The sequence below is a fragment of the Artemia franciscana genome, chromosome 11 (genome assembly GCF_032884065.1).
Source record: "Artemia franciscana chromosome 11, ASM3288406v1, whole genome shotgun sequence".
NCBI lineage: Eukaryota > Metazoa > Arthropoda > Branchiopoda > Anostraca > Artemiidae > Artemia > Artemia franciscana.
The window spans coordinates 15,106,166-15,121,613 of record NC_088873.1 but is presented as its reverse complement, the minus strand read 5'-3'; the positions used below and the strand labels follow the sequence as shown (position 1 = coordinate 15,121,613).

General features: G+C 35.0%; 1 long non-coding RNA gene across 1 annotated transcript; it reads right to left on the bottom strand.

Annotated features, from left to right (window-relative positions):
• Nucleotides 1-5,553: 5,553 nt before the first annotated feature.
• Nucleotides 5,554-13,542, bottom strand: LOC136033363 (uncharacterized). The gene is made up of 3 exons (XR_010618910.1): nt 13,439-13,542; nt 5,971-6,092; nt 5,554-5,630 (listed from the first exon to the last, which is right to left on the bottom strand). It is a non-coding gene; the product is annotated as an uncharacterized LOC136033363 (long non-coding RNA).
• Nucleotides 13,543-15,448: the final 1,906 nt, after the last annotated feature.

Below are 15,448 nucleotides of genomic sequence, written 5' to 3'. Positions count from 1 at the left end.
AACAGGGCAAAGCTATTTCTACTAAATTATTACTATGGCTTTCGATAATATTTAACAAGGGCAGCGTCAGGACAAACAACGGGACGAAAATACATAAAATACATTCGAGCTTTGCATTAACACTGAGTCCAGAGCCGTCCTGGCCGAGTGGTTGGCACGATAGACTTGAAATTTTTTGTCCGTGAGGACGGGGGTTCAAGTCCTGATGTCACTTTTTATTTGGTCTGGAACGGCGATCAGTGCCGAGACAGTGTAAACTAAGCCAGAGTCGACCCTGCTCTAAATGGGTACCAGGAGAAATCTAGGGAAGGTAAAAAGGAAGGGTGTGTGAAAGCACAGGATGGCTGGCCCCCAACCCCTCATTGCACTTCCTGGCTGAAGGGAAATGGAACGGAGAACTGCACCGCCGGTAGGGATTGTAAATTCCAGTGCCATATTTTTAACCTTTTTTAACCTGCAGCAACAGGATATACATTTTTCTTTACTTTTTTTTCTAGGCATACTAGCTTCCAATATCATGGTGTTAGTTTCTTAAGCTGTTATTGATTAAAAAAGGAAAATTGATATTTAGTTAATTTGTTTGACATCAGTATATGTTTTTTCTCTTTTACTTGAAAAAAAATTGTCTACCCCTTCCTTTTAAATGAGTGTATAGAGCCAGTGTGGTTTTTTCTTAAATTATTTATGCCACACATAGTTTTTTTTCGAAATTCTGGCACAATTTCAGGCCAACTGACGAACCATAATTCTGCATCAGCTGGTGGTATATTTAATTTTGGAACACTTCCAAGATCCCTTTGTAAAGTTCGTCTTCTTCACACAATTTGTGGTGAACTTGCTACCTGAGTTTCTGGCTCTACAGCAGGCTCTTGCGCAGCCATCTTTGGCTCTTCTTGCTCATCTGTTTAACAGTTCTTCCTCGAAGTGCTATGAGAAAGTTCTGATACAATTGACTGATCTGAATCGGTACCTAAATTGAAAAACGCAAAATGATACATTAAAAATCTTGTGTTAATGGAATCTTGCATTTGTGAATAATAATCGGAGATAAGAGAAATTTCCCCCGAATGAAAATGATGACACAGCCTTCTAATCTCAATATGATTAGCATAGTCAAAGAAATGGTAAAAAAAAAAAAATAATGCTCCCTTTCTTACTAAATATATTCTAACTTTTTTTTTGATTTTTCCTTTTCGCTTAAGCAAGGTTCATACATTGAACTCTGTCTTGGATTGAGCACAAAATTCGTTCGCCAATTTTAGGGCCGGTTTTAAAACTGAGTTAAACACCGTTGAAATTTTAAGAAATTACGAGACAGATGGCGGTTACAATCCATACTGGTTAACGTGCTCTAGATTCTAGCTTCTAGTATATTATTGTTGGAGCTTCAGCTTTGGACTCAATCCAAGGCAGAGTTCAGTGTCTGAACACCACCTCTCCTCTTTGAGCTTTCCCGTTTTAGTTAAATGCTTTGCAATTAATCGAACCATCCAGTTCAGAATTTAGAATTTTTTTTTTAGAATGTTGCACAAGAAACGTCAAAAATGCCAAGTATACTGCTAGTTCCTCAAGGAATTTCTGTTTTACACATCTGCGGATCCTCCACTTGAACAAACCTTGAATGATAAGATTCTAGACAAATGTGAAGGGCCAAGCAAAGCTGTTTTGCAATTGCTCTTCCCTAAGTGTTTCTCCTTCAAGTCATCAGAGCCAGTTACAAGCCTGAGTGTTTGTCTTTTTATTTTATAAATTGTGCTGCAAGAAGAAAAAGCTCCTAAGGAGGAGGCAAGTGGAAGTACTGGAAAAAGACAGTCCCGCTACATCATTTTCTTTTAGAGATAGCGGTTGCTGTTTTTTAGTACTATAACACGGGCTACTAGCTTAATTTTAGCGATTAAATCTTGTTTTCAGCAAGTCTAATATTTCGTTGCACTTACCATCATAGATTCATCATATAATTTCACAAGGAAATTATTACTAAAATGTACTAGACAATCAGTGAAACTGGTTTAGTTTACTTTCATTACTTCTTTCTAATCATCTTGACTATTATGTTGATTCTATTTTTTGTCTAAGTGTTGCCAAATACAAAACACAGCTCAAAATACATATCACTTTCAATGAAAGGCAAATGACACACCATTTAGGGCTTTTAGAGAGAAAGGGGGGGGAGGAGTTGTACTGATTTTATTTCTGAACCATAATTACCCTTGTGATATTTTTTTTTATTTGTTTTAATGTATTACAAATAAAAATGCAGTACTCGAAACACAGATAGTTTTTGATAAAGCCCAAATGACACTATAACTTTAAAGGGGCAGTAGCCCTGTTGGCATTTGAGGTAATTTATGTTCTTTTCAAGTTTGATTTGATCAAAGCTAAAATCCTTACTATCTAAACTAGAACCTTAACTATTTAGTTTAATAGTCGTCACAAAAGATCGGAAACTAATGAACTGTTTGCTAAGAAACGACCTCTTTGCCATTTTGCATCTTCAAATGTCAAAAATACGTAGCCTTTTCTTTTCTTAAGGCAGCTATGATTTTCCTAAGATGTTCATGCTGTGAATTAACGAACACTGAAAAGAAAATTAACCAGGGTGTATGATAAAGTAAACTGAGGGTTAAAGTATGTAGTTATGGCACCAATAAAAGTAGAGTAATATGGCACCAATTTTTGAACATTCATAGGGTCTGTGAAGATTGGCCAAATAATTAGTTTGAAATATCGGTGGATTCACCCATGATACTACTACTTCGTCATAATAAGAGGAAAAGGAAGCTAAATCCATGGCAAAAACAAGATATTCATAAGGAGTTATTTAAGACGATCTGGAAAAAAAACTTTCTATTAAGAGAAACATCTAATTGTTTTTTTGAAAAGAGTGCTTTTAAGGATAACTATAAGATATAGTTATAAAGACTATCAATATTTTTATGTTATCGTAAAAAAAAATCCCTGCTAGAAATGATAATCACGATTTGAATTTGAATACTGGGTATCGTTTTTTTTTTTCATATTCAATACCGTGTTTGAATTGTTTTTATTTAAAGGGATGAATCTTCGAAAATGACACCCATTACGAACTCCAAAATATTAAAGAAAATTGTATCCGTTTCTGATAATCTTTTTTTTTATTCTTAAATTCAAGGCGCAAGGTATAATTAAATACATGATTTACCCCTAGTCTATTATCAAGGGTTTACCGCGAATCTTTTATAGTTTACTGATAACCATTCTTACAAGTATAGCCCCACTCCCGTCCCAAAAAAAGTATATAATTTGAACATATCAATGAATACCTGCTTTGGAGGTGTAATCGCAATAATTGTTTCATTGCTAGTTTTATCAAAGACACACAGAACTAAACTCTTTTTGGCTGACTAATGACTTTCTGACCTTAACTAATTTTCTATGGGTTATAGTAAATCAATTGGACTCAGGAATGGAAATTGAAGGAAAAAATCTTGAATAGGAAATCCTTACTTCGCAGTAGTATCATCGAGCTTGAATACTTGTGATTTTCTATATCTTGGAGATTAGCCAGAGAAGGACCCAAATTGTGGTGTGCTGTCATCAGCTTCGTCCGTCTCTTCACTGCCCACTAGTTCATGACAGTAGAGATCCAAACGGGCTAAAATTATTAGGATTTAAAAAAAAAAGAAAAAAAGGTAGACACAATAAATAAGTAGTAGTACTTTCAGATGTATTGCTCACAAAAATTAGAGCCATATCAAGGATATGCAAGGGAAAATTACCACTCTTCAAAAAAAAAGAAAGAAAAAGAAAAAAGAAATCTTTAACATACAAAAATAAGAAAGTTTTAATAGTCTGACGATTCAAAATCGAAACACAATAAGAGCAAAATCAAGCTTTGAGTTGTGGCTGTGTAAAATTACAATTTACATGAAAAATGGCAACACATTTATTGAATCAGAATAAATCTGGATCTAATATTCTCCCATGAGTCAACAATCGTAAAAACAAGTCTGATAGTCACATGGTTTTCATCAAAAAGCGAAGAAAGTCTGAATTTTATGGTTTGATTTTGGATGAACATCATATAGATGCACGACTTTCAGATTCGTTTTGTTTATTCATTTTTCTCTTTTTTGGAAGAGGGCATCTTATGGTTAGATACACAAATCTTAGCATCATATATCTGAGCGTTAATACACTTTTATGAAACCTACCTAGTTTCTTTGTGGGGCATTCGATTAATTTTATGAAAGAAAGGAGGAATTCCATTCACCTATCTGCAGAGGTGAGACCCCTACCGACTTTTCTTGTTTTCGCCTGACGAGATTTGACCTTATCATAAACAATTACAGCATTCTATATGATTCAACCAATTGCAATCTGACATGAATACCATGGTAAGAGAAGATCGACAGTATAAACGAGCAACGTAGTCAGACAGTTTTGAGCCTACCGAAGGTTACTGAATGTATCATTTGACTACGGAAACTCTTCAAGATTTATTTTAAAAAAGATAGAAGAAGCATATAAATATCTTTTTAAATTAAAAATTAAAAAAAATACTTAGGTCATTCAAAGAAAAAATTTGTTCTAGAGAAAGCAATGACTATGAAACTAAATTGATTTTAGTCATATTTTGTAGGGAGCCTATCTACTTTCTTCGCCTTTCACAGCAAGATAAAATTTAACTACAAGGTATTTTTGTAAGGTTTGATGGACTCTTTTTGATTTAACTCATGTTAGCAATTTAAGTTACAATTAAGGTATATATATATATATATATATATATATATATATATATATATATATATATATATATATATATATATATATATATATATATATATATATATATATATATATATATATATATATATATATATAGTATATATATATATAGTCCTATTTTGTAGGGAGCATATCTACTTTCTTCGTCTTTCACAGCTAGATACAATTTAACTACAAGATATTTTTGTAAGGTTACAATTGAACATGATTCAAATTAGACAACTCGTACACGGATTAGTCAACTACTCATCAGTAGATGACTAATCGTCATCATTTCTCATTGGAGACTAGAAGGATGGATTTTTTTATTTAACTTAGGTTAACAGCTTAAAGTTACAATTTAAGGTAATGCTTTCAAAAGGGATAGTTAGACAAACTCCTATATCTTATCACTCAAGACACAAACATACATAAAAAGATACAAATGCTTACTCAGACTCAGAAGGACACCCACAAATTCATAAACAAAAAATAAGAGCACAGATGCAGAGTACAGACACACACATACTCACATAATATCGACCCTGCAATTTCTATTATACCAAATACATGTACATTATAAGCCAGCAGACCTCATGACCAAGGGCTTCACACAAATATACAAACTGAAAGAAATGAAACGCTAAAAACTTACTATCAAAATAGCTTGTATCCTCATCACCCGATAAGCAAGGAACAAATTCTGCTTTTTGTCGCAAGATGGAAGACCAATCCAGATCATAAAAAAAAACTATCAGATTTCAGTTCATGTGCCCCACCCGTGCCAAGCCTTTCCACAGGATTCTGATCTAAAAGCGCTAATATCAGGCATTTGGCTTCTGGCTGAACTGGCCAATCAGATTCTTCAGGCCATTCTATGTCGTCTATAATTAAAACTTCAATTAAGAGTATAAACTTTATTCCCTATTCTTAAATACCTTTTACAGAATAAAACATTTATGGAAATCGATAGTTTACTAGAAAGTGCTACTAGATGAACATAATGAAAAATACAACTAACTGGTGAAACATATTAGTTTTTCTTTTACACTATTAAAAAAATTGATGTCCCAACGAAAAGGATCTAAATTTATCAATATACAAGAAAGAAAGAACTGGATAAGAAAGACAAAACATAAAACTGAAGGAAAAAGATAAAAGTTGCAAATAAGAGAAGTGTTTTACACATTAAAAAAAAATAAAAAGGAAAGAACAACAACTTACTGTTGACAACATGAGTAAATAATTCTTCGGTGGTTTCACCAAAGAAAGGAACACAGCCAATAAGAAATTCATAGAGGATGATGCCCATTGACCACCAGTCCACAGGCTTTCCATAACCTTGCCTATAAGAAGAAGAGAGTAAATTATATAGTGCATTCTAATGTGTAAAAAAAATATTAATGTCCTGAGTAAGATGGCATATCAAATTTCTATAAATATATATATATATATATATATATATATATATATATATATATATATATATATATATAGACAAAAACATAATCTATTTTTACAATCGATCTCTCCACTCTAACCGTTTTTCAAGATTTGCCGTTTCCCCCCAAGGTCAGCCGGATCTCCAACTCCCCCCAAGGTCACCGGATCCGGTCGGAATTTAAAATAAGAGCTCTGAGACACGAGGTCCTTCTAAATATCAAATCAAACAGTTCGTGGTAACGAACTGTAGTAAGGAGCGACCCGGCTCAATAGTAACCAAAATTCTATAAAGTGGAATTTTGATACCAATAGTTGCATCAAAAGAATCGCATTTTAATGCTCACTTTAAATATTGAAGTTTCATCAAGATTAGTTTTACCCATCAAAAGTTACGAGCCTGAGAAAATTTGCCTCATTTTCGAAAATAGCGGGAAACACCCCCTAAAAGTCACACAATCTTAACGAAAATCATACCATCAGATTCAGCGTATCAGAGAACCTTCTTGAAGAAGTTTCAAGCTCCTATCTGTAAAACAGATCACGGATGCATGTTTATTTTTTTTTTTTTTTTCACCAGGGGTGATCGTATCGACCCAGTGGTCCTAGAATCTTGCGAGAGGGCTCATTCTAACGGAAATGAAAAGTTCTAGTGCCCTTAGGGCACCTAGGCTCCCTCCCACGCCAATTATTTTGACAAAGTCACCGGATCAAAATTCTGAAATAGCCATTTTATTCACCGTAGTCGAAAAAGCTTACAACTATGTCTTTCGGGACAACTTACTCCCCTAGAGTCCCCGTGGGAGGGGCTACAAGTTACAAACTTTGACCAGTGCTCAGATATAGTAATGGTTAGTTTTAGGTGCACATACGTTTTCAGGGGGATTTTTAGGTTGGGGGGGGGGGTTGAGAAGAGGGAGATGTGTTGGGGGAACTTTCCCTGGAGGAATTTGTCATGGGGGAAGAAAATCTCCATGAAGGGAGCGCAGGATTTTCTAGCATTATTAAAAAAACAATGAAAAAATAAATATGAAGAAGTTTTTTCAACTGAAAGTAAGGAGAAGCATTAATACTTAAAACGAACAGAAATTATTACGTATATGATGGGCTCACCTCCTTTTAATACCCCGCTCTTTACGCTAAAGTATTTTTAGTAATTTCAACTATTTATTCTACAGCTTTTGTGATTCAGGGGTCATTCTTCAGAAATTGGGACAAAATTCAAGCTTTAGTGTAAAGAGCGAGGTACTGACGAGGCGGTGAACCCCCTCATATACATAATACAGAAGTTTGCTGCGTAAGCTAATTTGTAAGTTACGTATATCTTTTACTAATAAAAACATTCGTAAAAAATTAAAAGTTCTAGTTGCCTTTTTAAGTAACCAAAACATCAGAGGGTTACTAGGCTTCCTCCTCCACTCCCTTTTTCTCAAAATCATTCGATCAAAACTATGAGAAAGCCATTTAGCCAAAAAAAATAAATATGCGAATTTCGTTTTAACTATTCATCTGCGGAGAGCCAAAATCAAAACTTGCATTGATTCAAAAACGTTCAGAAATTAAATAGAAAACAAGTATTTTAAAGGAAAGTAAGGAGTGGCATTAAAACTTAAAATGAACTGAAATTACTTCATATATGAAAGGGGCTGCTTCCTCATCAACGCCCTGCTCTTTATGCTAAAGTTTTTTACTATTTTAAAAAGTAGATTTAAGAGAAAAAGTCAATTTTTAACGTAAAGACCGGGACGTTGATGAGGAAAAAGCCTCTTTCATATACGAAGTAATTTCTGTTCATTTTAAGTTTTATTGTCGCTCCTTACTTTCTGTTAAAAAATCTTGTTTATTTAATTAATTTCGTTAAGATCCGATAACCCGTTCGCAGGTTAAAAATACCTCATTTTTTCTAATTTTTCTGAATTAACCGTCCTTCCACTCTCCCCAGATAGTCAAATCGGGAAAGCGACTATTTCAAATTTAATCTGGTCAGGTTATTTTTTTTAATATATTATTATACTAATGTAATCCGGTAATTTACTATGCCTGCCAGCTTTCAGCAATCGCTATATTGATCACGTATCTAGTTTCGGATCTTCTTCATGTAAAAATTGGGGTGGTCCGAGATTCGAGCATGAGACTTCTCTTACCCTAGGCGAGGATCATACACCAAGACCACAAGCCATATTTAAGACGAAGTATCATTGGTTTTATGGACAAATAAAGTTCTTCTCAACTATCTTGTTCGCTCGCCACCCCCCCCCCCCTGATGGTTAAATCAAGAGAGAGCATATTTCTAATTTAATTTAGTCTGTTCCCTGATACGCCTGCCAACTTTCATCGTCCTAGTATATCTGGAAATGCCCAAACTAGTAAATGCTTCCCAACTACCTCAAAGAGAGCGGATCCAATCCAGTTATGTCAATAACGTATCTAGGATATTTGCTTGTTCTTCCCACCAAGTTTCATCCAAATGTCTACACTCTAAACGTTTTCAAAAATTTCCGGTGTCCCCCCAACTCCCTCCAACGTCACCGGATCTTGTCGGGCTTTAAAATAAGAGCTCTGAGGCATGAAATCCTTCTAAATATCAAATTTCATTAAGATCTGATCACCCCTTCGTAAGTTAAAAATACACCATTTTTTCTAATTTTTCCGAATTAACCCCCCCCCCTGTCCAATTCTCCCATAGAGAACCAAAACCGGCCTGGTTATGTCAATCACGTATCTAGAAATTGTGCTTAATCTTCCCACCAAGTATCATCACGATCTCTCCACTCTAAGCGTCTTCCAAAATTTCCAGTTTCCCCCTCCAACTCCCCCCAGTGTCACCGGATCCGGTCAGTATTTAACATAAGAGCTTTGAGACATGGGATCTTCTAAATATTTAATTTCATTAAGATCCAATGACCCTTTCGTAAGTTAAAAATACCTGATTTTTTCTAGTTTTTCCGAATTACCGAATTAGGTGCCCCCCTAACTCTCCCAAAAAAGAGCGGATCCGGTCCGGTTATGTAAATAGCGTATCTAGGACATTTTCTCATTTTTCCCACCAAGTTTCATCCCGACCTCTCCACTCTAAGCGTTTTCCAAGATTTCCGGCCACCCAAATCCTCCCAATGACGCTGGATCCGGTCGGGATTTAAAGTAATAGGTCTGAATTACAAGGTCCTTCTAAATATCAAATCTCATTAAGATCCGATCACTCGTTCGTAAGTTAAAAATACCTCATTTGGTCTAATTTTTCCAGAATACCCCCCCCCCTCATTTCCCCCAAAGAGAGCAGATCCGTTCCGGTTATGTCAATTACGTATCTAGGACTTGTGCTTATTTTTGCCACCAAGTTTCATTCCGATCTCTCCACTCTAAGCGTTTTTAAGAGTTCAGGTTTCCCCCTCCAACTCCTCCCAATGTCACCGGATCCGGTAAAGATTTATAATAATAATAAGAGCTCTGAGACAGGAAGTCCTTCTAAATATCAAATTTCATTAAGATCCGCTCACTCGTTCTTAAGTTAAAAATACTTAATTTTTTCTAATTTTTCCAAATTAACTTGGTAAATACCAAGTGCCATAAAAAAATTTTATGCCCATAGTGGAGGCAACAAACTTTGAAACTTTTCAGCCAATCAGATAAAATCTCTTGCATGTAACACATGACTTAAACCTTTTGGTATGCTTAATTTTCGTTATAAAAGAGTATTAACATTAATATTCATAGATACATATATATATTATTAAGAATGCACTTTGGCTTATAACAAATCGATAAGGAACAAGATAAATATGTATAGGACACTAAATTTCAAAAAGTAACAGAGTTAAACTCCAAACAGAACTAAGTAGGGCAAGACCTTTGAGTTTTAATCTTCTGGCCACAAGTCCCTGCATTAAAGGTTCGGTTTCCTTAGTGGCCTAACCAACCTTCTAACCCGGGATCTGGTGTATGGGTGGCTGGAAATATGAGAGGATTTTTTCTAGGAAGCGTATTTCTTGGTGGTGTAGTAAATTGGATCTCTTTTATAAAATGGGCAGCTTGGCCGTCCCCAAGCTCAGCAATTGTGTGATATGTGCAATGTTTGGTCGTATACCTCTTGTACAGTGATACTGCAGGTAGAACATCATATACGTATATTCAGTTTCTCTTTACCATCGTTCCAGATTCCGTTGTTAACTGAAATAACAGGGGGCGTCCTACTGGTTTGACTTCCTTGGCTATGTTCCAAAATCCATCTGGTTCTTTTTGGCAAATGGCTATGTCCCCCGAATTAAGTTTATTACGAGGCTTTGCATCGTTCTCAATTTTTACCTTGTCTTCATATTCTAGCTTCGCCCAGGACACTGAATTTGGTAAAAACTAATTTTGTGCTGTTTCTCTACCTTCTAATTTGTTTCATTTAGAACGTCATCAGTGTGGAACGTCATCGGTTTCCAAAAATAGAAACCATACTCTTTACATAATACAGCAGCACAGAGGTCAATTAGAAGCTGCGATTTACCTTCATTATCTGCGCTTGTCACAACAGATATAACAAAATATATACCTGTCATGCATCATGGACATGTTTTCAAAATTTGCAGGCACAGCTTCCGTCTGAGTCTTCGGAGCACTTCCTGAATTTGGAAATCTGGTTGTAACTTCTCGGAATTTCGTTTGCATTTTTCAAAATATTCGTTTGCATCAATAATAGCAAAGACTTTAAACAAGGTAAATGCCCTTCCAAACCAAAAGTTCCTTCAATTCTTTTTTTTTAAACTAACTGATAAAAAAATACATAATGTAGTCTAAATAGGTTGGGAGGTGAATATAGAGGTGAATTTTTACAAAGGCTTACATGTAAATGAATTGATTTGTTTAGCCTAATTCTCTAAGCAATCAAACCTGATGAGGTATGTAGGTGGTGTCTTTTTATCTTGAATACCTTGAGTGTGAAATATTTAAGAAAGGAGCCAAATGCCACACCTCTTCCAAAAAAGACAAATTGAAATAGAAGTGAAAGCAGATATATACATACATAAAAGGCCGTATCCAGGGGAGAGGAGTTAAGTGTTTTGACCACCCCTCCAAAAAAAAATGTTTTTCCAACTCTTGTTAAAAAATGGAATTTTTTGAAAAAAATTTTTGCTATTGAAAGATAGCAGAACTGCCTGTCTTACGTTGAAACGTTATAACCGTAGGATTACACAAACACCCACATACACACAAAAAAAATGACAATATTAACAAAACAATGCCACACACTCTCTCCAGGAACATGAAACTTAACTAAGAGACAAATCATTGAGAGAAAGGGAATGCATATCGGAGAAAGATATAATAGAGTCCAACACAGCTATACACGCTCCTCCTCCATCACAGTCTATTCAAAGTCTCTTAATTAAACCCTCCAAATAAGTTCCCAGTCCCGTTAAATATTTCCTTACGACATCCTCCCACCCCGTTCGGGGGTGACCTGCTTTTGGTTTGGCCCTAGACGGTTGCCCGCCAAGCAAGATCTTGGACAATCTATCATCTTTTATAGAGAGCGAAAATTGAAAAATTAAAACGAATACAAATATTGCATCCAAGTCATTATTTGAAGTATTTTATTCAAGAAGAAAAACTATTATTCATGATATTTTATTTCGTAATCTGACATCAAATGTTAATTTCTATCGTACACTTTCTGTCCAACATAGTATCACTATATTACCATTTACTATATTATATTATTACAGTATCACTGTATATTGTATCAGTATATTGTTGTGTTCATTACAGTCTTTTTATTTGTCTTTCTAATGTCTTAGTGCCCAACTTTAAATTTTTTAGCAGACACGTTTTACACAATTTGACCCAGAAAAATTGCCTAGGAATACTTTTTGTGACAACTTAACATATTATACATCCATCAAATCTTCAACATATGTTTACTTAGGTTCCAAACAAACTTGTAAACAAATTTACAGGTTATATCTTAGACAAATTAATAAGTAAGTGTCAATCAGCAAATGGTTAAAGGCAAAATGGTAGGACTCCCCTTCACTTAGATTACACACATTATTAGTGTGTCCTAGAAAAAAAAACATAAGCAGAGCGAGAGAATTTTGAGAGGTTTGAAAAGTTTAGAATTAGACAATAAGCTTGAAAAGTAATTTTAATAAGTCTTATATTTAAGGACGAAAAATAAACATTAGGTAATGAAAAATTTAACCATGCGGATAGTTTCTCTTGCCTAGATAGCTTAGCACGGATAGTGAATACAGTAATGATGAAAAAGTAAAATAGCCAAGGCGCAGGGTCAGGGCCGTAACGAGGATTGTTTATTGTTTTGGGGAGTATTTTACAGAAGGATTGCTTTTTTTTTGGGGGGGAGGGGTTACAAAAAAAAATTAAAAAACGCATCAAAATTTATCCATATTAATTTTTGTTACGTTTTCACGAGTCGGACAAACATTTCGAGGGGGGGTCAAATCCCCTAGCCCCCCTGGATACGGTCTTGCGCAGGGTGTTATTTGGCAGTTAACAAATAGGAAGGGAAGTCGTAGAACTATGATTAGGATGCTAGAAGCCAAAGTAAAGGGACCAGCCAAGTATGGCCCTGGAGTATGGGCTCTCCGAAAGGTTGAAGAAGGAATCAAAGTTTTCAAGAGGAGTTGTTTAAGGACAGCTCTATGTCCTCGATAGATTGACCGTATATTACACGATAAGTTATACAAAAAATATTATTCGATCCCATTCTTTAGGACTATACTGAAAGAAATGTTAAGATGGCAAGGTTATGTCTTACGGATGAATGTTGATAGGTCACCAAAAACCATATTTATTGGCATCTATCGGAGGCAAGACGAAAAACAGGACAAACATCAGACGAGATGGGACAAAGTAGTGCTATAAGGTTTAGAGGATATAGAAGCTTCCTGGAAGGAAGTGAATATTGAAGTTCAGAACAGAGTGGGATGGAGGAGGAGCGTGCACAACTGTGATAATGTCAGGCAGCTTGTGCTGCAGTGAGTTGTCAGTAGTAGCAGTAATGAATAAGTAGTGAAATAAATAAGCCTTACCGAAGAAAAAACGATAACTAGACTCAAATTAACGGTATTAGGGAAGAGAAGGTGATGTGGTAACTAATTTTTTTCCCTTAGCTTTTCGTTGAGAGGGGAGAGGTGTCTCACTGATAAGGCTGAGAAAAGATGCTTTAGACATAAATTCTCTGTGCGCAATGAAATATTCTTTGCGTTTCACAACATCATAGGAGCTTTAGAGTAAAAATACTTACCTCAATATTACTTCTGGTGCAATGTATTCTGGAGTACCAAAAACTTGCTTATCTGAGAATTCCCTTGCTTCCCGGTCAATAAATCCTTCGTAAATATTGGTTGCCACTGAAACACAGAGGAAAATGAAAAATAAACGAATATCTTTAAATCTAGGTCAAAATCAACTGAATCGTTTTTATAAAATATTTTCACATATCTCTTCTGAATATAAATTCTACCTAGCCCCCACCCCTACTGCAAAAAACGTTCCTCTGCAACTGTTGTTTTTCAATATATAATTTTCAAGTTGTTCAATGTTCAAATTTATAGATGTCCGAAGAAAACTGTCCAGTGTTTTCATATGCATGCATTTTTTAAATCTATTGAATTTCTATCCAGTTTATACACTTTTTAAAGTTTTCTTTTTGTACTCTCGATGCTTAGTGATATATTTATCTTTGATCAAACAGTTCGTGGTAACGAACTGTAGTAAGGAGCGACCCGGCTCAATAGTAACCGGAACGCTAAAAAAGTGGCATTTTGATAGCAATAATTACATCAAAAGACTCGCATTTTGATACTGATTTCATATATATAAGTTTCGTGAAGATCAGTTATACGTATCAAAAGTTACGAGCCTGAGAAAATTTGCCTCATTTTAGAAAATAGGGGGAAATACCCCCTAAAAGACATACAATCTTAACGAAAATCACACCATCCGATTCACCGTATCAGAGAACCTTATTGTAGAAGTTTCAAGCTCCTATCAACAAAAATGTGGAATTTCGCATTTTTTGCCAGAAGACAGATCACGGATGCGTGTTAATTTGTTTTTTTGTTTGTCAAGGTTTAAATCCAGCTGATTAATTCGTATATACTTTCAACAGCCTACACCTGTCAAATTCATTAATAGCCTTAGTCTTTGGTCCTCTCCTTTACCAGGCACAGCATTTTAGGAATTACTAACACAGTAATTAAAGTTCTTTCACATTTAAAGCAACAAACTCAATATAGAGAACGCTGAAGTTTACAACTATTGTCAGGTACTTACAGAGGGATGTTCTCTTATCTGTGGACCTCTTCAGATTTTGCGGGTAAGATTTTTCCGATTCTTTCTATATTCAATTGCATAATATAACTTTCTGTAGCTAGATACTAGTTTGGCGTAATAGCGAATGCAAGCCTAACGCATGCTAATGACGTCTAATAGACAAGGGGACTTCAACTTTTGTATTATAAAGGGGGAGGGTTTGAAATACTTTGTCTCGATCCAGCTAAATGTTTTTGCACTATTCACGGTTAAGTAGTAAGGTAAAATGAACGACACTATATGTTACTATATAGCTACTACAAATCGCCAAGATATTAGATATTATTACCATAGACCATTAGTGCTATTTTCCCACCGACCAATTCCTTTATGAAAATTATTATGCACCCACCACTTGGGAATGTTCATCACTAGAAATTCAATTAAGTATTTCCTATCAGAAATCGTCATGCTTAACGGGTAATGAACCCTCATAAATTCTTGATTCGTACTTTTTTGTTCTTCTACTTTTCATTTTCTTCAAGAAAATAAAATCGAAGGTATAAATCCAGAAATAGATTATATCTAAACTAGACTAATTATAAATTAGATTAAAATATCAATATATTAGCATTATGAAACAACAGGAAATATGAATTACTGCTTTTGAAGCATAAAAAAACTTGAGCAAGTTGACCAAATTTTGGTACCAGATCAGCGAACCTGTAACCAATTTGATATAACCAAAGTAGAAACTTCTAAGATGAGCCTTCCCCAATTGGCAAAAAAAAATTATATTCATCAATCGAAAAAAAATAATATCAAGCTTAATAAAACACTGTTTAAAAAAACTGTACATCTAGCCTATTTATGAGAAACCCGTAGACCCACTCTTTATCAAATAAAAAATGTATAGCCCAGCCGTAACGTTGACTTTAAGGGTAGGGGGCGATGTGGAAGTTACACTTACCTCCATTGCTCCAAACTATTTCTATCAAAT